The sequence below is a fragment of the Panthera onca genome, chromosome B3, assembly GCF_046562875.1.
Source record: "Panthera onca isolate mPanOnc1 chromosome B3, mPanOnc1 haplotype 2, whole genome shotgun sequence".
NCBI lineage: Eukaryota > Metazoa > Chordata > Mammalia > Carnivora > Felidae > Panthera > Panthera onca.
The window spans coordinates 1,349,578-1,375,047 of record NC_138344.1 but is presented as its reverse complement, the minus strand read 5'-3'; the positions used below and the strand labels follow the sequence as shown (position 1 = coordinate 1,375,047).

Here is a 25,470-nt window from a genome sequence, read left to right as displayed (position 1 = left end):
GGCGCCCCCTGGTAATCCTGTTTTTAAAACACAGACACCCCCCCTGCCCCACCAAGCTACCGTCCCCCCTGCCAGCCCTTGCACGGTGAACTAATTTTTCTGTTGCCCGAGAAATGAAGCTGGCTGTTTTTTTAAAAAGCACATTTACGGAGGTGAAATTTACATACAATAAAATGCACCCATTTAAAGTGTATAATTTGCTGTGGGGTTTTTTTTTTTTTTCCAGTTCAGTGGGTTTTCACAAGTGTCAACACCATGTAACTGCCAGCCAACACGATCAGGATATAGAATGTTTCCATCGCCTCAGAAAGTTCCCCGTGCCCTTTGCAGTCGGTTCCGGGCCCCGGGAAACCACCCATGTGCGTGCTTTCCGGTTACGAGATCGGCTTTGCCTATTCAAGAATGTTCTGTGAATAGAATCATATGGCAGGTAATTTTTTGGTGTCTGGCTTCTTACACTTAGCATAATGTTTTAAAAACGTCCCCCCGGGGTTGCGCGTATTAGTAACGCATTCCTTGGCACAGATGCGCCATTCTGTGTATCCGGCCCCCTGATGGGGTCGGTAGGTTGTGTGCTGCTTGGGGCAGTTGTGAATGAAGCTGCCATGAGCATTTGAGCACACTTCCTTGGGTGGATATATTTTTGTCTCTCTTGAGCAAAATACAACCGTGGAATTTTGAGGTTGCAGGTTCACACTGCCCTACTTTGTTCTCTCCTTCCCGCCGGCCCTGTGAACGCAGTTGTCCCACGTCCTCGCCATACCTGCGCTCAGTCTGCTTTGTCTCTTGTGTTGCAGGTGTTCTAGTGGGTGTTGAGGGGTGGGCCGGTCGACTTGTTGTTATTGAATGGTAAGAGCTCTTTATATATCCTGGGTACAAGTCTGTTGTTAGATATGTGATGTATTGCAATTTTTTTTCCCCTCTCCATCTGTGACTTGTCGTCTTGTTCTCTTAACAGCGTCCTTTGCACATTTTAATTTCAATGGGGCCCAGTTCATCAGGGTTTTTTTTAATGGTTTATGAGACCTTCTGGCTTCTTTGTGATCATGCTTTTCTGATAGGAACTCCAGGGCTATTGTAAGAAAAAATGAGAGAATAAGGTCTTTGGTTCCTATGGGGCAAGGAAATGTGGGTAGGAATTTGGGGGGGCCGGGAGGGAGAAACAATTAGGAGGGAGGTTCCAATGTCAGGATGGCACCCTCACTGGAGAATCACTGAGGCTTCTGCCCCAGTGAGCTGTTCCACCACCCCCTGGAGGGAACCCACCTACACTTCTGGTTCCACCACTTTGCAGCAGCATTCCCTGGCACACAAAAATGCAGAGTGCATACCACAGACAGAGCAGGGAGGCCCAATGCCTCTGATCTTGCTTCTTGAACTGCTCCTAGAACATTCTTTTGGGGTCCGGCCTCCTGCCTCCCACGATCTGAAGTCCATTTCCGTCCCTGCTCGGGGCCTCCCTCAGTCCCGGGCAGCCCCTCCTGTCAGCACGCCCTGTCCCTTCCTCCACCTCCAGCCTTTTTATGCCATCTGTCCATTGGCCCCTCCTGTCCCCCAGCTCGGGCGGTGGGGGAGGACGTCCTTCGGAACCCCACCACCTGCCTGCTCAGGCCCGCAGGCTGACGGCGGGGAGGGATGGGGGGCTCTGCGCCTCCATTCTGGAAGGTGCAGCCGCGGGCCACGCCCTGTCATGATGCGCGAACACTGTCCAGACTGAACGTGTTTCCAAAGATTGCTCAAAGAGACAAAATTTTTTTCCCACTTCGCCTTTTTAAGTCACGAGGAAAACCTGTACGTGTGGAGACTATCACAGTGCCAGAACAGTACCTCGCTGATTCATCAGAGGCAGAACAGCCGTGTCTATGCGTTTGCTAGTAAATAGTCGATGTAACAGAGAAAAGACTGGAAAATGGGCACTGAAAAATTATTAAGTATAATTAAAATACTGCTGTCTCCAAGGATCGAAAGGTTTTTTAAAGAAAGCTTTCAAGAGGTTCAAAGTCAGCAGGCAATTAGTTGTAATGGTGCTCGAAGGCTCGAAATGAGAGACGTGAGCTAATGAGAACACTCCTGAATTCAAGGGTTTGCTAAAGTTTGAAGCTAAAGGTGAACTTTCAATTTGACTCCCCTTTGGTGAGGTTGATGCGAGACCCCAGGCCATCATAACCCATATGCTTCACCAAGATTCATCCCTAATGGATGATCTCTAACTCTCAAAGTGGGCAATTTTTTTTTTTTTTTTACTTAATCGTCTCAAATGATCTTTTTATTACATAGTAATTATAAGTGACCGAATTCCATTTTGAGCCACTTATGCCTCATTTTCCTCAATGTCACGCAGAACGTTTCAGGGCGTCAAGTTAGCGAGGCCCAGCTTTTGAACCAGAGTTACCAGTTTTGAACCGGGTTTCCCCGAAACACGACTGAGTGTGGCACAGTGATGTCCGAGCGGATGTAGCAGGTGGAAAGGGTCCAGAGCCCTGCAGCTGGACGCGCCCACAGGGCACCTGCCGTGGAGACCGGAGACGGTGTTGCCAGGAGGAGGGGCCGGCCCTGGGAACGGTGGCACAGTGTGGACTGGGACACTTGTCTCCCTACATGTCCTCACGTGCCTCCCTGCCAACATCACAGCTTCATGTACTCACATCACACCAATATCCACGCCCCGAGAGCAGGGGCGGGAGGCACTGGCAGGGACGGAAGAGGACGTCATGCGCCATGGGCCGTGTTGGCTGTGCGGCTGGATTCGAGTGTCTGTTGTTCTACGTTTTGCTTGTATTCAGTCGGGACGAAGGCCAAAAGCAAAGACAAAGCCAGGGCGTCATCTTTGGCCCAGGAGAGCCCACAAGAAACCGCCCAAGTCCTCACGGGGGCTTTAGCACAGGGAGGAAGGTGGGACCCGGCACTACCTGAGGCCCAGGCAGGACACGGGTTCTAGGAGAGCTGGGGCCCAGGCAGAGTCAGGTCCCTGTGACACAGGGACTCTGGAATATGGGATCAGCAGCCAGACCGCCTTGTTCTGAAGCCCCTCGAGGCCCCTGGGGCCCCCAAGCCTTCCCCGTCTGGGAAGGAAGGCAGCAGGGAGCCTGGCGGTTGCTGACAAGCTCTAGACAATGGTGAACACTACCGGCTCCTGCCCCTAGGTGTGTGCTCACCTTCCAGCCACTTTGAAGGGTGTTTGTTTACACTCCTTGCTCATCTAATGACGGGAGACGGAGAGACGAAGCCTTCCGAGGGGTTCAGCCAGTCCGGGAAGTCCGTGCTGAGGGGCCGAGGTGCAGGGGAGGAGGGGAAGGCACCGACCGCCCCAGACCTCTGGCACACCGGCGTGCCCCTCTGCTGTCCCTCTTGGGGCCACCGTCCCCGGGCCCACCTGGCAGAAGCCCTGAACGGTCTGGCCTTTTCACGCTTGGCAGCCGCCGGGACCTGCCCCACCCACGACATCACCTGGTCCTGTTGCCAACGGCCCTAAATGTCTTCCAGCCTTTGCCAGCCTTGGCACGGACTCAGTAACGACTGCGGTGGGGGCGTGGAGCCAGTCCGCCGGGGACGCGTGAGGGACCCTCACCAGGCAGAGCGCGCTCTCGGGGCTGCCCGGCACCGGGTGGGGGTGCGGGGCCGGACGGTTGGGGGCTGGGTGGAGAAGCCAGAGACCTGGTAGTGGCGCCCCCTGGGGGCCCTCCGATCGGGGCGGAAGGAAGCGTTGCTCGAGTCTGACATTGCCGGCACGCACGTCTCCGGGATAAAGTCCCGGGTCCCTACAGTAAGTATATTTATATTTTTAAACTTGAAAGTTACAGGAAAAAGTGATTTGGGAAATGCTGCCCCCTCCAGGAGGTGGAGCTTTGTGCAAAATAGAAGGGGCGTCCCTTCCTCCCGCAGAGGCGGCGCGCGCGGGGGTGAACACCTTTGCCCTCTGGGCTGGGTGCCCGCGTTGGGCACAGCTCAGGGCCTCGCGTGGTGGCTCACGGGCCTTCACAACTGGCCTGGAATTCTCCTCCTGGTGTCACCCCCCTCTTTGCTGCGGGGCCAGCAGCCGGCCGTCCCTCCCCCACCGGGCCTGGATCCTCGGCCTCTGATGCCCTTCTCCCGGCTGTGACTCTCCTGCTTCCCCCGCGCTGCCCGGGAGGACCAACATATTTTCTGCCCCGCACCCCGACCCGGTAATTTTTAAGCCTCTTCTAAAAAATATATTGTGAGGGGCGCCTGGGTGGCCCAGTCGCTTGAGCGTCTGAGTTCAGCTCAGGTCATGATCTCACGGCCGGTGAGTTCAAGCCCCGCGTCGGGCTCTGTGCTGACAGCTGGGAGCCTGGAACCTGCTTCGGATTCTGTGTCTCCCTCTCTCTCTCTGCCCCTCCCCTGCTCATGCTCTGTCTCTCTCAAAAATAAACATTAAAAAAATGTTTTCAAATAAAAAAATACTAAAAAATACTGTGAAATGTAACACTCCCTCAGAAAAGCGTAGAAAACATATATTCCCGGTTCTGTAAATTATTATGAAGCAGATATCCAAGCAACCAGCAATCAGCGCAGGAGATGGAACGTTCCGGGCCTTCTCCCCCCTCCACTTCCCTTCCCCCAGAGCCTTCTCTGACTACAGTCGTCTCCATCATGCCGACTTTTAGGGAAATTTCTTCCCGGCTTTTTTCCTTTCACCACACAGGATTGCCAGCCTGAGTTCTACGGCTTATGGTCGCCTGTTTTGAACCGTTTGTAAATGGACTCGCACAGCGTGCACCCTTGTGTTTTGTGTCTTTGGCTCAGTTTTGCGTTTGTGAGACTCATCTGGGTCGCTGCGCGTGGCTGTGGCGGTTCGCGTAGACCGCTGTGTAGATTCCGGTTGTGTAGACAGACCCCCCTGTTTCTGACCTATTCTACGGTGCTTGACATGGAATCGTTTCTAGTTTCCGGCAGTTAGGAACGCTGCCGCTGTGAGCCCGGAGCCTGTCTCCCGCTCGGCGCGTACGGGCGTCCCGCCGGGTGTGGGCCTCGGGGTGGGATTCTCGGGTTCAGGGTCTGACACGTCCGCAAACCAGTCAGCCGCTGCTGTCTGCACCTACCAACACTTGGCGCTGTGGGCCTTTTACGTTTTAGCCACTCTGGGGGGCATGAGTGGCCTCACCCAGCGTTTCCCTGACGGTTAGGCTCTTGCTCATTTTTTGCTGTGCGTGCTGTCCTTTTCTTTCCATATTCTGCACCTGTGTATGTATATGCGTACGTACGGAAAACGTACACGTATTTTATACAAATACGTATACATAAGGCGCGTATAATAAAATATACTTCTATTTTATGCTTATACGTGTATACACATGCATCTATATATATAAGCATTTTATTATACGTACGTGTGTAAGGTGTGCATATACGCGTGTAATCGGTTCTCTGTGTAACACGGATATGATGCTCTGCGTTACCAGTATTGCAAACATCACCACTCAGGCCCGTCATTCCCTTAACAGATCCTTTGATGAAGAGTCGTGCTTAATTATTATGTAGTCAAATGTATCCGTCTTTTCCTGATTGGTAGTGCCTTGATGTCCTGTTTAAGAAGCATTTGTCATGGGGCGCCTGGGTGGCTCAGTCGGTTGAGTGACCAACTTCGGCTCAGGTCATGATCTCGCGGTTTGTGAGTTCGAGCCCCGTGTCGGGCTCTGGGCTGACAGCTCGGAGCCTGGAGCCTGCTTCGGATTCTGTGTGTCCCTCTCTCTCTGCCCCTCCCCCATTCGTGCTCCGTCTCTCTCTGTCTCAGAAATAAACATAAAAAATTTTTTTAAAAAATTTTTAAAAAGTATTTGTCATGAATACATTATTGATAGTATCTAGTAGGAGCTTTTAAAAATTATTTTATTTTTTATGATATGTTCTTCCACATCACATTTTTAGAGACATTCTATCAGATCTTTTTTTTTTTTTAATTTGGGGAGAGAGAGAGAGAGAGAGAGAAAGAGAGGGAGAGATTGTGCACGAGTGAGGGAGCAGCAGAGAGAGAAGGAGAGAGAGACAGTCCCAGGCAGGCTCCACGCTCGGTGTGGAGCCCAACACGGGGCTCGATCCCACACCCCTGGGATCATGACCTGAACTGAAATTGAGAGTCGGATGCTCACCTGACCGAGCCACCCAGGCGCCCCTGAAAACTATTTTAAATCGAGGTGTATCACATGTAAAGTGTGTAAAGCGTGCGAGCTTAACTGTGCAGCCCGGTGAATTTTCACACAGGTATACGCTCCGGTCAGCACACTCGGCTCCAGATAGGTATTTCTGGCGAACCAGACGGCTTCCGTGTCCGGTCAGGTACGGCCCCCTCCCCCAAGACAAACACCGTTCTGCTTGTTCCTCTTTTGTCTCGTGGCTGGACTTCTGAGCCTCAGACTCCGGTCTCGGGCTCTACGGATGCGTTGCTGTGAACATTCTTGCACGTGTGTTCTGGTGGGCAGAGCACGGGTCTCTCTTGGGTGTTTGCTGCATACCTAGGAGCGGGACGGCCGGGTCGTGGTGTTGATGGTGGAGAGCACCAGACCTTTCCCACGGTGACTGTACCAGTTTACGCCCCAAAGACCACGTCCCCACCAACACTTGGTATTGTCAGACCCTTCTTTGTTTGTTTTCAAGTTTACTTATTCATCTTGAGAGAGAGAGAGACAGTGCGAGCGGGGGTGGGGCAGAGAGAGAGGGAGAGAGAGAGAATCCCGAGCAGGCTCTGTGCTATCAGCGTGGAGCCCGATGCAGGGCTTGAACTCACGAACCGTGAGGTCATAACCCGAGCTGAAATCAAGAGTCGGACACTCGACCGACTGAGCCACCCAGGCGCCCTCCGAACTCCCGCACGTCCCGCTTCTCTCTCTCTCGGCGAATGTCTGTGAAGTTCCTCTGCGTGTACCAGCCGTCGATCGCTCTTATTGCTGACTGGCTTATGTCGTACAGATACACCACGCTCCGTGAATTTCTCTGTTGGTGGACATCTGGGATGTTTGCCACGTTGGGCTGAAACGAATAAAGCTGTTACGAATGGCCTTGCGGATGACCTTTTTGTGGATATACGTTTTCATTTTTCCTTCGTAAATACTTTGGGTGGAATTGCTGGGTCAGAGGATTTTCCCTCCTAACATTTTATTGTGAAAAATCCCAAGTGTACACAGAATCGAGAGCATTTTAAGGGAAACGGGAGCAAGTGTGTGCGTGCTGTTGTTAACTTTGTCACGCAGCTGTCCGTCTTGTTGTCCCTCTGGCTATGACGAACCCATTTTGTTTCCAGTAGACTGGAGACCCCAGTGCACTCCTTCCCTATGGTGCAGCTTGCATGTTATGAACTAGAATTCAGTGTTTGCTTAGAGTTTTTCCTTTCGACGTAGAATTTACAGACGGTCAAGTGCACACGAGATTCCTCCTGACATGTGCACCTGTGCTCAATTTCGACCAATGCGTAGTAACCCAGACCCCACTGCTGTCACCCCAGTGTTACCATCACTCCGTACGTCTGCTCTTCTGAGACAATTTTTCCGTTGTTGTTTTTTACAGTGAAAACTGTGCGTTGCATGATACGGCATTTCCCTTTCCTGGAAGGCTTTGTTCACTTAATGTTTTTGACATCCATCCACGTTGTTAACTGGCTCAGCCGACCATCCTTTTTTATCCCTGATCGGTACTCCATGGGTCTGTGGACTCCAGTTTGTTTATTCAGTAGGACCCCCGCGCCGTGTCTGGTTTGGGGCCGTCATGGAAAAAGCCGCTGTGAATGTTCTTTACGAAACTTCGTGGCAACACGCCGTCGTTCCTCTTGAGTGCACACGGCGGAGTGGGAACGCGAGCCGTGTGCCCTTTTCCGTCGAAGGAAAGCGCCCAGCTTGCTTTCCAGAGTGGCCACGCCGTGTTACAGTCTGGCCAGCGACGCACAATCCCGGCCGTTACCCCTTCTCGCCCACATTTGGTCACGCTAACTTTTGTGCGGTAAACGCACCTAACAAAACTTACCTCAGCGCGCTCCGTGCTCCCGCAGCGCCCTGCGCCCGTCACCAGGACTCAATTCCACACACCTCGCCACCCGTCGTGGAGACTCCTCCCCAACAGGCGGCCGCCACTGTGCTCCCTCCCCCAAGGCCCGGCAGTCGCATGCTACGTGGCCCACCCCACCTGCTTTCTTGCTCTCCGCCCGGAAGGCTCCGTGTTTCCCAGGGTCGCCGTGTGGGTATGTCGCGCCCCCTTCCTTCAGATGGCCGAATGATGCCCCACCGTTTGGAGAGGCCACGTTTCTCCTGCTCGCGCCTCAGCTGACGGACGTTTGCCGTGACTCCACCTTTCGGCTGCTGGGCGCACCACGGTTTTGTCTGGACACCCGTCCCGCCTGTTTTGAGTGTATACCTGGGGCGGAAGTGCGGGTCCTGGCATCGTCCCGCGTCCGCCGGGGCTATTTGTGTCGACGCTCTACGTCAGAGCAAGGAGCGTCCCTTCTATTATTAGCTGACGTTTCAGAACATCCAGAACGGATACTGCATTTTATCACAGGTTCTCCTGCATTGACTGACGTGATCGCACAACTGCTCCTTTTATTACGTCCATTTGGGAAAATATTCTGAATGATTTTAAAAACCTTAAACCGACTCTGAACTCCCGGGGTGAGCTCAGCTTCACACCGCGTGTGGATATCACAGTGACGCTTAGCCTCTCCGCTGTCCTGAGACAGGACAGAAGGGTAAATGCTGCCCTGAGAGAAACGGGCCCAAATGCTTAGACTCCCCGGTTTTGTCCCCATCTTGTATCTGGGCCCAGTCGTGGTTCCTGCCTCCTTACCTCCCTGCCCCCACAGAGCCAGTGTTCAGTGGGCTTTGGTGGGTCGTTCAGTGCACCATCGCTGGGCATGGAGCTCCAACTCCTATGTAGTCTGCAAAGCCCAGCTCAAATGTCACCTCCTCTTTAAAGTCCTTCCCTACTTCATGATCTGCATAATCATCCCTTCTCATTCTGTCTCCCTGGCTAGATTTAGTTTTTAATTTACATCCAAGTTACCTAGCATGCAGTACAATAATGATTTCAGGAGTAGATGCCACTGATGTTTCTCCTACGTATAACACCCAGTGCTCATCCCAACCAGTGTCCTATTCAATGCCCCTCCCCCATGTAGCCCATCCCCCCTCCCACACCCCCTCCAGCAACCCTCTGTTTGTTCTCTGTATTTACGAGTCTCTTCTGTTTTGTCCCCCTCCCTGTTTTTATATTATTTTTTTCCCTTCCCTTACGTTCATCTGTTTTGTCCCGTAAAGTCCTCATATGAGTGAAGTCATATGATTGTTGTCTTTCTGTGACTAATTTCACTTAGCATGATACCCTCCAGTTCCATCCATGTGGTTGCAAATGGCAAGATTTCGTTCTTTTTGATCGCAGAGTAATACTCCATTGTGTGTGTGTGTGTGTGTGTGTGTGTGTGTGTGTGTGTGTATATGTCCCACATCTTCTTCATCTATTCATCCATCGATGGACATCTGGGCTCTTTCCATACTTTGGCTATTGTCGATAGTTGGGGTGCGTGTGTCCCTTCGAAACAGCACACCTGTATCCCGTGGATAAATGCCTAGTAGTGCAGTTGCTGGGTCGTAGGGTACTTCTATTTTTAGTTTTTTGAGGAACCTCCATACTGTTTTCCAGAGCGGCTGCACCAGCTTGCATTCCCACCTGCAGTTCCCCTGCCAGATTTTAAGCCCACTGAGGAGAGGGGCACATCGTGCTTATCTCTGTGTTTATAGAGACCGTCATTATGTAGTGTGTGTTCAGTAAGTGTTCAGTGAACTGAATTAGTAAATCCTTCAGGCAGAACAAATAGCAGCAGAACAGGAAAAGCCGAGGGGTCACTACGTTCTATATTGGCTTTTTTTTTTAAGCGACAAAACACTTTTTTCGAAGGAACCCCTTCGCGGCACCCAGCCCAGCAGGCACAGACAAGAAGAGGTGCTCTGGCGGAGGTGGGGGTGCTGGGAGCAGAGAGCCCCATCCCTCAGCTCCCCAGACCTCGAGGGGGTCCCCAGCTCACCACCTCTCCCAGAGCAAGTCCAGAGGCCGGATGGGAGGAAGGCCCAGCCCCAGGTCACGCCGAGCCGCGGGCTCAGCTGGAGCGAAGCAGCCGGTGGCGCCTCTCCAACACCCCATGGCCCTGATGACCACCCGCTGACCCGCATTTGTCCCCCTTGTCGGTCCGGCCGGTTTCAAGCCAGGCACGAGGCCGCAGCCCTGTGAGTTAGTGGTTGTGCTTGTGAGGAGTGGGCGGCACAAGGAGAGGAGCGCTGAGCTCAGGCGGGACACCTCTCGGGGCCTCAGTTTCCCCGTCTATGAAATGGGAACAGAGGCTGGCAGCTGGTCCAACCAGCATCCCACGATGGTCCCCACTTGTGCCGTTGTGAACATCCGTGCGTCCCGTTCAGCTCCCGGGTGACGTTTCTCCTGTGGGGGCGTCAAATGTTGACCCCGTTTCCTGTGCTCTGTCCGAACCCTGAACGTTCAGCAGGCTGCTCCTCTTGAACTGCTCCTGCCCGGGGCCCCGCACCTTCCGCCGGCCCACCCGCCCGCCCGCACCCTGTGCCCGGCCCGCCTACCTGCCCACACCCTGCACCACCCACCCGTGCCCTGCGCCCTGTTCTGGCCTGGCTTCCTTCCTCTACTTTGGTCTGAGACCCTCTGACGGAGAGGTCAGCAACAAAACCACTGAAACGCTTGACTTCTTGCATTTCTTGCAACTCTGGGATCCGAAGTGTTGAAAACCTCTTTTGTGTTCCTTATTACAATTATTAGCACCTAAAAGAACGTAAACATACTATAAATCTTCATATAAAAGTGTGCCCTTCCATTGGAAATCTCTTAATCAAATAGGGCTTTAAAAATCATTTCATCTTCGCTGTACATCCGTGGATGACTATCCTTTTTGCGAGGGTTCCTCCCCAACTGCCTTTTCATTTTATGTCCTTTACGGCCGTCAGCACCGAGAACCATTTTGTTACTGTTTAAGGAGGCAGGAGCGAAAGGAGTTCTGTTGTATAAATGACATTCGGTCGGTAATCCGCCAAAAGCACATAGTGATCCGCCCTTGGATTGTCTTTAACGTGAAGGTTTTCGGCTGGTTTCTTCTTAGCACCTTCTCCGCAGAGACACCAACCCTGTGAGCTGTCGCTCTGCTGGAGGTTTGCACCCCCTGGGGGCCGCGCCACCGAGGGAGGCCCGGGGTGCGGGGCAGGAGGGGAAGGAGACCTCGGGAAAGAGCGCACATGAAGCAGGGTCCCCCCGGAGCTCGGTGCCCGGCTGCCCTTGGGAAGCCCTCAGGTACCCTGGAGAGTCCGTGAGTCGCCCCTGGTTTCTGCGCCTTCTCGGTCTTGCGTGGGCTCCGCAAGCTCACAGACGGCGTCAGGCTCCCGTGGGCACTGCCCCCACCGCTTCTCTAGCCCCCTTCTCCCTGGGTGACTTCAGCGGCTCCCAGGACCCTGGAACTCGAAGTGCGTTAATGACCCCCAAATCCTTGCGTCCCGATGTCCAGCCGCGACGTCTCTCCTGAGCCACGGACCCACCGGATTGCCCCCCGTGAGTGTCCCGTCCACGCGTCACCCGCGCCGTGCCCCAGGCAGACCTGCTCCTCCCCACCAAACGTGCCCTCCTTTCTTGGGTGTCACTGCAGCACGAGTGTCCCTGACCCACGTGACCCTCCAGTGTCCCGATGCCCTTGCCACTGTGCCTCTGCTCCCTGAGTCCTCTCGTCCACCGCCTGCTCCTCTCCACCCAGTGGTCTCTGCCTTGTCTGGGTCCTGAGCGTGTGTCACCGGCTACGGGCACATCCTACCCCACCTCCATCACGCTGGTCTTCTCTCGCCTGGACTCGCCCCTGCTTCCGGAATGTTCTTTCCAGAATGCAGATGTGACTGCGTGGGTGCCTTGCTTCAAGCCCCCTGCAAACAGGATAAGGTCTTGCCTCGGTCCCCGGCTGCGGGACGCTGGTTTCTGCCGAGCTGCTCGCAGCCCCCGCACCTTGCCCATCCCCGGGCCCAGCTCTCCGCCTGGCTGTCTCTCTGAGCAAATTCCACACAGCCTGGAGTGTCAGCTCCGTCACCGTCTCATCTGGGAGGCTTTCCAGCCCAGCCCGTGTCCCCGTCTGTCTGCACATGGCACACCGTCCCGTCACTGTCACTGCCGTGAGCGACTTGAAGGTGGGTCTTCCCCGTGGGAACTTCCGAGCTTCACAGGAGGCGTCGCAGGCGAGGGGGTCCCTCACCCACGAGGGGCATTGGCGGGGTGCACGGCGGCCGCAGAGGGAGGGGACGCCCCTGCCACCCACCAGCGGCCTCGCCCAGCCCAGCAGCCTGTCTGAGCGTCAGCCTCTCGGCCCGACAGCAGGTGCCAGACGAAGGGCTTCCTGCCTCTGCTGCGTCCCACTGGGGAACCCGAGGCATGTCATCCGCACGACGGGTGCCCTCTGGGAGCCCCCGTGACCACGGTCAGCGGTGACACCGAAACCCTGCCCGTGGGTCGTGGTGAACAGAGCTGACAAATGTTTGCATGACTCGTGTCCACGTGTGAATTTAAAAAAAGTCTAAACAGCATCTCACCTATGCGTTTTGGAGTCAGACGGTCCTGGATTTTAATTCCGACTCTGCTGCGTCGGCTGTGAGGCCTGTCGAGTCCTGGGTGTTGGACACCAGGGGACACCGTGACACCGAGGTGACAGGAGGTGTACCTCTTACTGCCGGCCACGCGGGGATGCAGCGAATACCGTTTCCCTCAAACATGCCTGTATCCCCTCAGAGTCCTTGACAGTCCCTGTCGTCTGTTTTGTTTTCCGGTGGCTTCTCTCTCTGTCTCGCCCGCATCCCAGCCTGGGACGTCCCTGGGGCCAGCACCTGACTCTCCTCTGCCCCTGGCACCCGCTCCTGCGAGGCCCGCGGTCCTACTTGGGAGGGCCTCCTTCTGGGCCCGTTAAAAACCCACATGGCCCAGGTCTGCGTGCTTGGCTATCGTTGCTTCAAACTCACGACCGGGGAAACGTGACAAAGCCGGAGCTGGCGCTTTCGCTGCCAGGGACCCCAGCGGCTTTCCCGTCTGCACGCACCGTCCGGAGCCTGGAGGGGCCCCGGGCAGGCGGCCTGCGGCCCTGTGCTGGGGACCCACGGGCCGGCCGTGCGCACCAGCACAAGCCCTCGGGGTGCAAGCCCTCACTGGTGTGGGCGGGAGCCAGCAGGCTGGCAGGGAGGGGACGGGGCCAGAGAGGGCAGGGGCTGGGACCGGGCCCCTCTGTCTGGGGTTCTGAGTCCCTGTATCCTGCCGGCCCCTCTACTTGTGGGAAAAGGGGTGCAGGCATCTCCCCTAGAGGGCCCACACCAGTGGCCCCAAGCTCCCTGTGGTGGGGGGGACCCCTGCGCAGGTGGCCCTGTACTGGCGAGCAGCTCTCAAGCAGTGAGGAGGCAGCACAGGCCACGTGGCCTCCAGACCACTTTCCGGAGCCCTGGTGCTTTCTCGGGGCCACCGGGCACGGTCCCCATAATGACACGGGGACGTACCTCTGACCACCAGCCCCTCCATCCCAGGACCAAGTGCCAAGAGGGGGGCTCAACTCCGGGGACTGGGCTTTCCCTCCTCCAGGCCCCGAGAGCTTGTGTTTTCCCCGCCCGTGACATTTTTCTTTACATATGTGATAGTTCAAATGACTCGAGAAATGGGAAGTGGGAAGAGAAGGTTCTGGAAACCCCCCTCCCCCGAGCTTTTCTAATGCCAGCGCGGCGTTAGAAGCTGTCTGTGGCGGGCGCGGAGGCAGGGGCTCCGGGGGTGGCAGAGGAGGGGGGTTTCCTTTGGAAGTCACCTTCATTAGAACGATTAGAACGAGGTCACGAAGACAGTCCAATGCAACCGAGCTTCTGTTGTTAACAAAACATTCGTGCCCGGGAGGAATTTTCGTACCTGCAAGATGGGGCAGCGTGGACGGCCGCCGGGCGCCCCCGACTCGTCACTAGCGTCTGACCGGTTGCCCCTCTCATTCCGTCTTGCTCCGCACCTCGCGTTCCCTTTGCTAAAGTGGAAGCAGTCCTGAGGGGAGGGGCGCCGGGGGGCTCAGTCAGTTAAGTGTCTGGCTCCGGTCACCATCTCACGGTTCGTGGGACTGAGTCCCACGTCGGGCTCTGCGCTGACCCCGAGGAACCTGCTGGGGGTTCTCTCTCTCCCCCTCCCTCTCTGTCCTTCCCCTGCTGGCTCTCCGTGTCTTTGGGGAGCTGGGAGAAAATCTGGAAATGTTCTTCTGGTCCACGTGGGGAGGGGGTTACAGGTGGAAAGACAGGTCCAGAGAGGAAAAGGGGCCCAGGAAGCCCGAGCTTGCGCCGGGCCTAGCGTCCGGGTCCGAGCGTTCCCTCCGGGCGGTCAGGACCCTGAGCTGCCGTGTGCCGCTGGGAGGGAGGAAGGTGTCGGGGGAACTCGGGGGCACCCCCAGTCCTTAGAGCGTGGGGGAGCACCTCGCATCGACAGGGGGTCCTCCTGCTGAGAATCACCTGTGCTTCCCTGAGAGACTGGGGTCGTGTTTCCAAGCAGGCGGGACGTCACCGCAGCCCGGGCCCCTCTCTCTGCCGGGTCGGGCCCCTGCTGGAGGCAGCAGGTGCCTCTGTGAAGGGGGGGACATCCAGTCTCCTGGTCACTGGTGACACGGGTGACACGATGGTGGCTTCTGACTCAGGCCAGGGCGCGGGGAGTCCCCACCACGTGGGGACTGAGGGACACAGCGTTCCAGAAGCCTTTGGGCATGAAGGGCCTGATGGGAGTGATTCTTGGCCTTTCTTGCCGCTGGAGCGGCGTCCTGAGGGCGGGGGGAGGCAGTGCCGGAATGTGCCGGCCCGGTGAGGGTGTGAACGGGGGCGGGGGGAGGGGAGCCCGGGCGTGAACGGAGGGGCAGGCAGGAGCCCGGGCCTGGTGAGGGCGTCCACGTGTCCAGCGGCCCTCAGTATTTCATCCTTAGTTTGACGATCAACCACAGCAGTTCGTGGCGCTCCCCTCCTACGGCCAAGATCGGGACGGTGAGGTCACAGGGATCACGGAGTGGGGTCACAGGGATCGAGGACAGCGCAGTCACAGAGAAGTTGGCAAAGTGCAGACGCCGTCAATCCCTCCATCCCAGTGTCCTCACAACCTGGCTTGTGCCTCAGGTCCCCTCGGGTCTCAGGCGGCAGCACCAGCAGGGGTCGCCCGTGACTGTTTGTGAGGTTGTTGCTGACGTTCTGGTCACGGGCATTTTCCTCTTGCAGTCGGTTGGTTCACAGTCAGGCTCCAGCACATTCACAGGGGCTGTGTGTGTGTAAGTGCAGGTGTGTGTGTGTGTGTGTGTCAGTGTGACGCATAAGTGCATGTATGTGTGAGCACGAGCGTCTGCGTGTATACGTGCATGTGAGCGAGTGTAAGCGTGATGCGTAAGCACGTGTATGTGTGGTGTGGGTGCATCGTGTGCACGTGTGTGCGCGTGTATGTGCGAGTATTGAGCGTGCGTGTGTGTGTGTGTGTGAGTGTGCGTGTGTGATGTGTAGGTGCGCGTGTGTGTGCATGTGTGGGAGCACGTGAGCGTGTGCCCCGAGGCGTGTGTGAGCAGAGGGGGAGCAATCCCGAAACCAAAGCCTGCCTTCAGCGACTCTCGGTAACGAGACCTCGTTTCCGCCCCCCCTCTCTCCTTCCCTCGCAACCGGTACGTCCTTCACGAGCTCAGATGGACGCGAGCCCGCAGCTCCGCCGACAGGCGTGAGTCCGAAAGAACGCCGGCAGGGACTCGGCAGATACTTGCACACCCACGTGCACACCGGCGGTTCCCGCTACGGCCAGAAGGCGCACGCGAGGTGCCGTGCACCGACGAGCCAGGGGATCCGCAAAATGTGGTTTACACATGGAATGAAATACCGCGTAGCCTTGAAAGGGAAGGCGGTTGTGACACAGGAGACGGCCCGGATGAACCTCGAGGACACCGCGCTCGGGACGTGAGCCGGGACGTGAGCCGGTTCACGTACACGAGGCGGGCTAGCACCGCTCACTCACGGGGCCGGGGCGGGGGGGGGGGTAGGGGAGGCATGGTGGCCGCCGGGGCCCGGGTGGGGGCGGGGAGCTATCATTTAGCGGCTCAGAGTGATCGTCGCATGGGACGATGAAAGCGTTCGGGGGGCGGGCGGTGGGGATGGTGGCTCGAGAGCGTGGATGTGGTCACTGCCAGTGATCGTACGATCACGAGCGGTCACTGTGGGACATTCTGCGTGACGTGTGCGTGAGCACACGTACGCACACACACACACACACACACAAGTCAAATGGGCCGTGTGCACCAAAACCTCGCCGAAGCGCGGTTCGTTCCGGCAAACCCCAAGGCAAGGCACCGTTGACTGCCCCTTCGGCTCCTGGCTCTGAAGGTTGGTAAGACAAGGGTTTGACACGAGGCCGCAGTGTGACCCTCACCTGTGCCCGGTGACTCACGGGCCTCGTGCCGTGGCAGGAAGCACGGAAGGGGAGCCCTCTGAGGCCGCAAGGCCGGTCCGCGCTCTTCTGAAGACATCCGTTGCCGACCGTCCCCGAGAACTCCGCCTCGTCGTCCCAAGGGGGCCTCGGCTTTCTGGGCCCATGCCCGACGGCGTGGCGCCCGGTAGGACGAGGGGCCACGGCCGAGATTTGCGCGCGCGAGAGGCGCCTGGCCCAGGCTGTGGCAGCTACTGAGGTCGTGCTGGACTCGGAACTCCCTCGGGGGACCCCCACCCCCTGCTCTTGCTCGCGCTCCTTGTCTGCCTGGCCGAGCGCCTTCGAGGCAGTGAGGTGGCAGCCCGCACCGTGTGGTTGGGTGACCGTGGCCAGGAGGGTGTGGGCGGAGCCCCGTCGGGGGACCGTTGCAGGTCTAGGCAGGATGTGACGGGGGCGGGACGAGACTCGGCCTCCTCGGGTTGGGACACGTCTCGGAGGCAGCGCTTGTCAGGACACGCCGCCGGGTGACACGTCGGGACGTGCCGTCAGGTGGACGTGGCGCGTGTGTTAAACAGAGCGGACGGGCACGGTCCCGGGCTCTGTGCTCGGTGGATGGCGACGCCATTTCCTGAGATGGGGACACGAGGGAGGAGTGGGCTGGGCTGGGGGCACGCGGGGAATCAGAAGTTTGGTTCTGGACACGTGAAATCTGGGATGCCCGCTCACCGTGTAGGTGGAGAGGCCAGGCAGGCAGGTGGGCCTGGGGGTCCGGGTTCACGGGAAGCACGTGGGAGAGGCACACTGAGCGGGAAGATGGCCCAGAGCTCCGCACGTCCTAGATCAGGCCCGGAGCGGGGAGCGGGGGGCGGGGAGGGCACCCAGTGGCTTTGCTATCGGGGGCAGAGCTTACGGGCGGGGGCTGCCAGATGGTCCCACCCACACCACGATGATGGCACCCACCCTGGGAAGTGTGGTCCCGTGACCCAGAAGAGCAGAGGTCGGGGGTGACCATCCCACGCCGGGAAGGGAGGAACGCCGAGCCTCGCCGCATCTCGGAAAACCTGTGTCCTGACTTCTTTCAGGAATGTTCTCGGCGACACCACAGCCTGAGTTCTCCTGATGGCGTCGTGATGGGGGAGACACGTTTGTTTGAAACCTGTTCATAAAAAAACCACAATTTTGACTTTTGACAAAAAGAATTGATCGAAAAACCCCTGGAACCAAGGACTTGAGGGCGACGAGGACACCCCGTCCCTGTCACCCCTCCTCCCTGCGTGTGGGTTCTGTTCGTGCTCGCCGACTTCCTCTCCCGGGTGACACAGCCCGTGCGGCCCCGTTGTCGGAGCCTGGGCGCCGGGGAGGGCCGTGTCGGCCGCACCGCGTTTCAGCGCTTAAAGCCTCGAGGGAGGGCTCCAGTTGTGCGGAGGTCAAGTGCCTGCCCCATCCGTCAGCCGTACTCAGGGTTTGGAGGGTTTGCGGCCGAGCACGTACCTCCAGCCGGGACCGTGTGATGGGGGCTGTGGAGCGGACGACCCCTCAGAATAAAAGGGAAGTGCTGCTGGACAAAACGATACATGTTCCTACAAAACCAGGTCAATAAAGACCCGTCTTTTCTTGACCCGGGGAGGGACCTCCTTCACGGCGGACACAACGCTTCGATTATTTAGCAAATACTCACTCCCCTCCCGCTGCAGGAGGGGCCGTGTGATCCGCACCGTCCGGGGCGGTGGAAGCTTGAAGCCCGTTTCCGTGTTGGGCTCACGCCCTCGTGCGTCGGCCTTCTCCAGCAGTGGCACACAGGCCACTCGTCCCTCAGGGACGAGAGATGCCGGAGCGGGGCCGTCCCAGCCGCGTGCACATCTGGCACCGGGGTCGGCTCCCCCGTCTGCCCAGCTGCGCTCACACCCACGGGCATGCGGAGCCCCCGTCGGAGCGCTGCACGGGGCCGGGGGGCTCCTTACGCAACAGCATTACCGCAGGGGAGCCAGCTGACACGGCTGCCGCGGCTTCCTGTCCCAGCCTCAGCCCCACAGGCTCTCTGGGGCTCAAGTTCACCCTCTTCTCTTTCCCTGATGCCCCTTCGGAGCCACGGATGCGGCCCGTGTCCTCCTCCAAACCCCGCACGTCTGCCGCTCGGGGTCTCCTGACTGCTCCTCGTCGGTCACTGTGTGGTCCTGGCTCGGGCCTCATCGTCTGTGCCCGACGTGACCTCAGCGGCCACGGTTAGGTTCCAGAACTTGTAAAGAACTGTTCAACTCGGTAAAGAAAACAATTTGAGTTTTTAGGAGACGGACGCGTGCTTTGAACGGATGCTTCGTGAAAAGAAGGTACAGAAACGGCCAGTGAACACACAGAGGTGTTAAAACCACGATGAGGTGTCACTCCAGACCCACCAGAAGGATAACATTACAAGGACGGACCACACGAGTGTTGGCCGGGAGGCGGGGCGCCCGGGGCCCCGCGTGTGGCGGGGCTGGGGCACGGTGGCACGGTCACTTCGGCACATGCTGCGGTGGTTTCCAGTGAGTTTGAGCTTATCCGTACAGAACGCTGCAGCCAGAACGAGCCGCTTACCGCACGACCCCCCGCAATCCCACCGCTAGATGTTTCCCTGGGAGAGACGAACACTCAGTCCGCTAGGAAGACTTGGCGTGCAGCGGTTTTTAGCAGCTTTATTCATGACCTCCCAAACCGCCGGGCGGAGAACGGATAAACCCCTCGAGGTAGATCCACACGACGGAACGTATCGCTCGGTAATAAAAAGGAACAAACTTGATTTTCTCAACCGCGTGCACGACCGAAGCCGTTCAGCTGAGCGCCAGAAGCCAGGCGTGTGCGCTGACTGATGTCCCGTTTGTGGGATTTCAGGCCAGGGAAAAGGAGCCCCCCGTGACATCCAGCAGACCAGTGGCGGCCCGTGGCCAGAAGGGGGGCGTAGGGGACCGGCCACAAAGGGGCGCGAAGAGACGTTTCGGGGTGGTCGAAACGCTTCGTGCGCTGACGGGGATGTTGACACCGGTGAGAACTCACTGAAGTACACGCTTCAAGTGGATGGATTTTTATGTCTGGAAATCCTCCCTCAATAGCGCTGATGAACAGCCTGTTTTCCCGTCTTCCTCAGTAATCAGTCCTGCAGAGATAGTACCTCCTACATCACAGATCTGACCGTGTCTCTGCCCTGCGTAAACCTCCTGAGGTTCAGGGGCGCCCGGGTGGCTCAGTCCGTTGAGTGTCCGACTTCGGCTCAGGTCACGATCTCACAGTTTATGAGTTCAAGCCCCGCCGCGTTGGGCTCTGTGCTGACGGCTCAGAGCCTGGAGCCTGCTTCCCATTCCGTGTCTCCCTCTCTCTCTGCCCCTCCCCCGCTCACACTCTTTCCCCTAAAAATAAATAAAAAACATTTAAAAACATTTTTGACAACCTCCCAAGGTTCCTCTTCCTTTTCGGCCCGTTCCGAGCTCCCCGAGCTGCCGTGGCCTCGGATCCGCATGTTCTCTTGGCGTGGCTGAGAGCTGGGCCAGCTGGGTCGGGATGCACGTCTGTCCTCCCCCCTGGCTGTGCTCAGGCTCGGCCCGACGGTCCTGTATCCGTCCCCAGGAGCCGGCTTGAAGCTGGCCTTCCCTCGGGGACGCCCCTGGCCCCCCGCTGAACTTCAGGTCCTGTTGTGCTGTGCCAGTGTCCCTGACGCTCTGTGGCAGAAACATCTGGGGCTTTGGGAGACTCTTGCACCGCGAGCGCCTGCTAACAGCGCCACCCCCGGATGCCGCGCGGGGCCCCGCCCGTGGCAGGTGCTCAGCGAGCTCGGGGAGCGTCGGCCGAGGCAGCGGCTTCGGGCTGTTCTGAGCTCTTGCTCCGCACAGAGCGCTGCCCTCGGGCGCCCCGGTCTCACCCGCTGTCACCGAACACACTTCTGCTTCCTCCCTTTCTGTTTTAGATCGGCTGTTCCATCCCGAGCAGGGAAAGTCCGAGGCCTTCTGCCACACTCACTCGACGGTCCCATTCAAACGGGCTCTTCTGCTGCGTACCTTCCCCCACGATGACATTCGGGGAGAGAAGAGGACTGCTTCCACTTTGCTGGGTGGAACTTGGTGCCAGAACCGATGTAGCTTCAGCCGTGACGTCAGCGTCGGGAAAATCCTCAGCGTGGCCGGCCGTGGTAGTGACAGAGCGCCGTGAGCAGGGCAACGGGTATCCAAGTAAGACGCGGACGGGGAAGGAGAGGCTGGTCCGGGCGCACACCTGAGCGCACAGGTGCGAAGGACAGACTGGCGCAGTGCTCCAGGTGGCACACAGGCATTCTGTCTTACGTGGGACCATTCGTAATTTTAACCTCCCCCTGGCCTTCCCCCCCCCCTCCTCTTCCATCCCCTTTGTGGCCTCTACAACCGTAGTTGAAAATCCAACCCCAGGAGCCACGTCTGCGACGCCTCTCTCCGGCCCTCCGTGCCTCCCAGCTCCCTTCCTTCCCAGCTCCGTGTTTTCTCCAGCACCCACCTAGGTCTTTCTCCCAAACACAACAGGAGACTGGGGGGGGGGGGGGGTCCTACCCGCTTATTTCCCTCACAGAACTTCCTGGAAATTTGTCTCCCTGGATGGAAAACAAGCTCCCACCAGGAGCCTCGTCACATTGGGACAGTGGCTTTTCTTTTTTTTATTAAAAAAAAAAAATTTTTTTTAATGTTTATTTATTTTTGAGAGAGAGAGAGACAGAATGTGAGTGGGTTAGGGGCAGAAAGGGGAGACACAGAATCCAAAACAGGCTCCAGGCTCCTAGCACAGAGCCCGACGCAGGGTTCGAACTCACAGACCATGAGATCATGACCTGAGCCGAAGTCAGACGCTCAACTGACGGAGGCCCCGGGCGCCCGAGGACAGTAACTTTTCTCGACTGGGAGCAGACTGGCCTTTGTTGTTTTCTGATGGTTGAGGCGTGGCCCCAGCAGACGGACGGAGGCGGATGTCCTGTGGTGCACATGCCCCTGCCCTTGTGTTGAAGACTGGTGCTCTCTGGAGAGGCAGCTCCCGCCGCGGCTCGGGAAGGGGACGCAGCTTGACTCTCTCCGGCGCGAAGAGTAAGCCAGGGCTGGGGGCTCCCCCGAGCCACCTCCTGGAGCAGCCAAAACCCCAGCAGTTTCCCCCACAGGTTCCGCCTTTGGGGAAAAGAGAAGTCGACCTCAGCAGCCTGTGCCTGAGGTCACGCACTGGGGCCCCGTCCTGGAGCTTGGGTTCCCCGGGCCACTCGCCAGCCAGGATAACCTCAGGGCTCTTCCCTCCTGCCCCCCATCGAACCCCGCCGGAACAGGAGGGGACTGATGACACGGTGGGAGGCATGAGATCCAGGCCACCTTGTCTCCGGGGGGTTGTGACCCAGGGGGTTCGCAGCCCTGCGGTGGCCTGGTGGGAGCAGGGCCGGGCAGGGCGGCTCCGGACTGCCTCCTGGATCCCTCCCAGGTCAGTTTCCTCTCTGCCAGGCTGCTGTGAGGACCACGCCGACTACACCGTGCGACCGTGTACGTCCGTGTGGGACCGTGTACGTCCGTGTGGGACCGTGTACGTCCGTGTGGGACCGTGTACGTCTGTGTGGGACCGTGTACATCCGTGTGGGACTGTGTACGTCCGTGTGGGACCGTGTACGTCCGTGATCTTGCACGTGCGGCCCACATCGTGCCGGCTTAGAACATCCTGCCTGTCCTCTGACGCTCCTCTTAGCAGTAAAAGTGGCCTGCGTTTCCTCTCCTTGAATCGGTGTGGGCTCGCGACTACCCATCCCGTAGGACAGAAATGGTGCCTCTGAGCTCTCGGCTGGGTGACGAACGGCCCGTCACATCCCGCACCTGCCACTGGAGCCCCTGAGCCGCCGCGAGACACGTGTGAGCCCTCTGAGGTCGCCATGCCGGAGAGACCGCACCGACAGACCCTGAGACTGCAGCCAGCCCGGCTTTCACACTCGTGAGGGAAACACTGGTTCAGGCCCCCGAGATCTGGGGTCTGGCCTGGGAAGCAGCGGATGGGCTGGAACCCGCTTGTGGAGATACGGTGACGTAGGTAAACACAGCAGAGAGATACGAGGCGGTTCCCGTGCAGGGATGTGGCAACAATCGCAATCCCACAGCCTAACGCCCTTTGCAAACGGAAGAGGTGGTCGGTTGTTAAGGTGACTCACGCTCTTCCGATTGTTCTCAAACACTAATACTTCCCTCAGCCGGAGCCAAGGCGCCATGCTTCTCCGGTGGAAGCTTCCGGACAAGACGTGTACAGAGAAGGCCTTGGTCAGGCCACGGACGCTTGTCCGGTGCGGACAGATGTAGGAAACCACCTGTCATTTCCCTCCAACCATCCGCCCCTGGGCCCACAGCAGATCAGTGGGATACAGGTGCGTTTCCAGAACTGGTGCTCGTCGTGTGTCCACAAACCTGGCTCCTCGCCTTAGGGTGGGCTCCAGGAAGGGGCTTCCTCTGATTTCCTCCCGCTGCTCCTTTCGCGGCCTCCACCCTCGCCTACTTTCTCCTACACCAAAACCTCCCTCCGGGCACAAATCTTCATCTGTAGCACCTAACACGGGGCGTGGATGCTTGTGGAATAACTGGGCCCCCCTCATTCTGGCCCACTCCCTCAGTGCGCTCCGAGCAGACCCCCAATTTCATGCAAGATTCTGCGTGCGGACAGAGCGGCTCAGGGGACTGTTCGCTGGCCCCTGGTGAGTGCAGACCCGGACTGGGGTGGCATTGAGAGAGGTCACCGTCCTCTGTGTTCGCACCTAGTCCGGGGCCAGCTGCTCGTCCCTTCCACCCACCTCGGTCCCCCTGCACTTTCCAAAACAAGAAGTCATTCTCTTTGGTAGAGACTCTGTCTTTCTCCCACCTGTTCTTGCCTGGAAACTCTGAAATAAAGTAAACACGCTGCAATTTTTAAGAGCCTTTACGGCAACACCTTTGTGGATGCAGATCGGGCAGATGGAGCCCTGAATTCGGCTGGCCCCCGGGGTGATATAAATGCCCCTCATTTACTCACCGGAGACCGACTGCCCGCCTCCCGGGTGCGGCTGGGGCACTGGCGCGAGAGGGAAAGTGAGCCCTGGCCTTGCAATGCCTAACCGTGGTTCTTACAGCACACGCTTACACTGCTTTTCCGGAAATACTCGCGACCATGGGAGTACGAGGGGCAGTCTCAGGTCCCTAACACGCCCCATCCCTTCGGAGGTTCTCATGACGCCCAGCGGCACCCGGAGGGAAGAAGGCCGCTGCTCCTGGCTTCTGCTCCGTGGGTGAGTGGACGCGGTGGTGAGGGCAGGGGAGGACATTCCCGGGGACACGCTCCTCCGTTCCGTGCGGGTCCCCTGTCACCCTGGGACTCCAGGGTCAGGGCGTGTGATGTTCAGATTTGCGGGGACACCCTGTGCGGGAGGCAGGAGCGGGGAGGCCGGAGAGGCCGGGAGGAGGAGGGAGGTTGGCCGGGAGACCCTCGCCCGCAGTGCAGTCTGAGAGCGTTGACGGAGGGGCCTATGGGGCAGATGTACCTGCTGCGGGGGGGACTCGGGACGCAGCCGCGGGGCCGATGCCGTCACGTTCCTGAAGGAGGAGGCCCGACAGGTGCCCCTTCATGGCCACCTCGAGCCCTGTCGCCATCCCCTTCGGTCCCCGTGTGAAATACAAGTCAGCATGAATTTCCCCCGGTTTGTAGTGGTTCGTGGAAACTGACGGAAAGGCTCGCGGTCACTCCACAAGTGGATGGAAAGTGAACTCTGCTTCTCCAGGGAGCCAGTGTTGCCTGTGCGCTCTCTTTCAAGCCCCACGACTCCCGCCTGCTGGCAGCACGGCCGGCCGGGGACGGGGTGACCCCCAAACACCTGAACCACCGGGCGCTCTGCTGAGGAGACTCGAAATCCGCCCTTGGTCCCCGACGCTCCTCTCAGCCAGACACTTGGCCACGTCCGGCCCGGGTCCCCAGGCCGCTGCCCGAGCTCCAGACGGCGATAGGGGTGCCCTTCACGTCCCGCTGCGCACTTGCCCAGCTCCGTCCTCGCGGGGAAGCCGCGTCTCCTGGGCGCAGGGGCAGGTGCGGGGAGAGGGGTGGGGCCGCGTTTGCACAGCGCCGGCCGACGGGCTTCCCGCCTTGTCCCACCTCCGCCCCAATGCCAGCCTGCCCTCCCCGTCCCTTCCCGTCCCATCGTAGAGATGCAGGGCCCGCGGTGGGCAAGGAGGGAGGTGGCGGGGCGAGGCCGGAGCCGGGGACCTGTGTGCGCGTAAGTCTAGAGCCCCATCTGGTCCCGCGGTTCTGATTCAGACGTGAGATAATTTACCTGATTTCAGAACGCGGTGCGAGCAGGACTCTGCTGTGTGTCTGGCAGGGGGGAAGACTGAGGGGGTGCCGTCCGCCCGTGTCACCCGTGCTCAAGTCCCAGGGGGCGAGGGTGAGCCGCCAGAGCCTCGCTCCAGAGGCCCCTGTTCTGTCTGCTTCGGACGGAAGTTCCATCCCAGATCTTCACGAACCCGCGGCAGCCGCTGGGTGGCTCTGTGGGACACTTCTCTGCGGGTGGCATTCACACCGTGTGAAACGACCCGTTTACGAGCGGACAGGGCGGCCGTGTCCAGTATACTGACGGTGCCGTGCGACCACCTTGCGGCTCCCCACCGTCTCGTCACAAATCCCACCCTGTTCCCAGGAAGGAGTAGCCCCCGCCTCAGCCCCTGGCGGCCCCCAGGCCGCTGTCTCCACGGGTCTGCTTATTCCGGGCGGCCCATACTGAATGGAATCACAGCACCGCGCCTGCCTGGCTTGCTTGCCTTGGCCCCGTGGTGTGTCGGAGCCCCGTCGCTGTCGCAGCCCCGCTCGCTACCTCGTTCGTCTGGGGGCTGAGTGACGTTCCGCCACTTACCCGTTTATCCGGCGGTGACCGTTCGCACTGTGCAATCGAGCCGGTCGCCGTCCCCGGCGCTGCGGTGAAGGTCGCGTGCGAGGGTGTGGGCTCCTGTTTTCAGAGCAGGGGCGAGCTCCACAGTGGAGCTGCCGAGCCGTCCGTAATCCCACGCGCAACCCTCC

At 58.6% G+C, this 25,470-nt stretch overlaps 3 long non-coding RNA genes across 4 annotated transcripts in view; 2 read left to right on the top strand and 1 right to left on the bottom strand.

The window, feature by feature from the left end:
• The window catches only part of LOC132668587 (uncharacterized), a 45,833-nt gene extending 25,207 nt beyond the window's left edge, over positions 1–20,626 (top strand). For both annotated transcript variants that reach the window (XR_014137764.1, XR_014137763.1), the window contains 2 exons: positions 227–430; positions 20,366–20,626. This is a non-coding gene — a long non-coding RNA (uncharacterized LOC132668587). The remainder of the gene's footprint in view (positions 1–226; positions 431–20,365) is intronic.
• A 62-nt stretch (positions 20,627–20,688) lies between these two features.
• LOC145715549 (uncharacterized) lies at positions 20,689–22,133 on the top strand. Its single transcript, XR_014137765.1, has 2 exons — positions 20,689–21,503; positions 21,903–22,133. It is a non-coding gene; the product is annotated as an uncharacterized LOC145715549 (long non-coding RNA).
• Positions 22,134–23,348: 1,215 nt separating this feature from the next.
• LOC132668581 (uncharacterized) lies at positions 23,349–25,455 on the bottom strand. The gene is made up of 2 exons (XR_009605639.3): positions 24,731–25,455; positions 23,349–24,470 (listed from the first exon to the last, which is right to left on the bottom strand). It is a non-coding gene; the product is annotated as an uncharacterized LOC132668581 (long non-coding RNA).
• Positions 25,456–25,470: the final 15 nt, after the last annotated feature.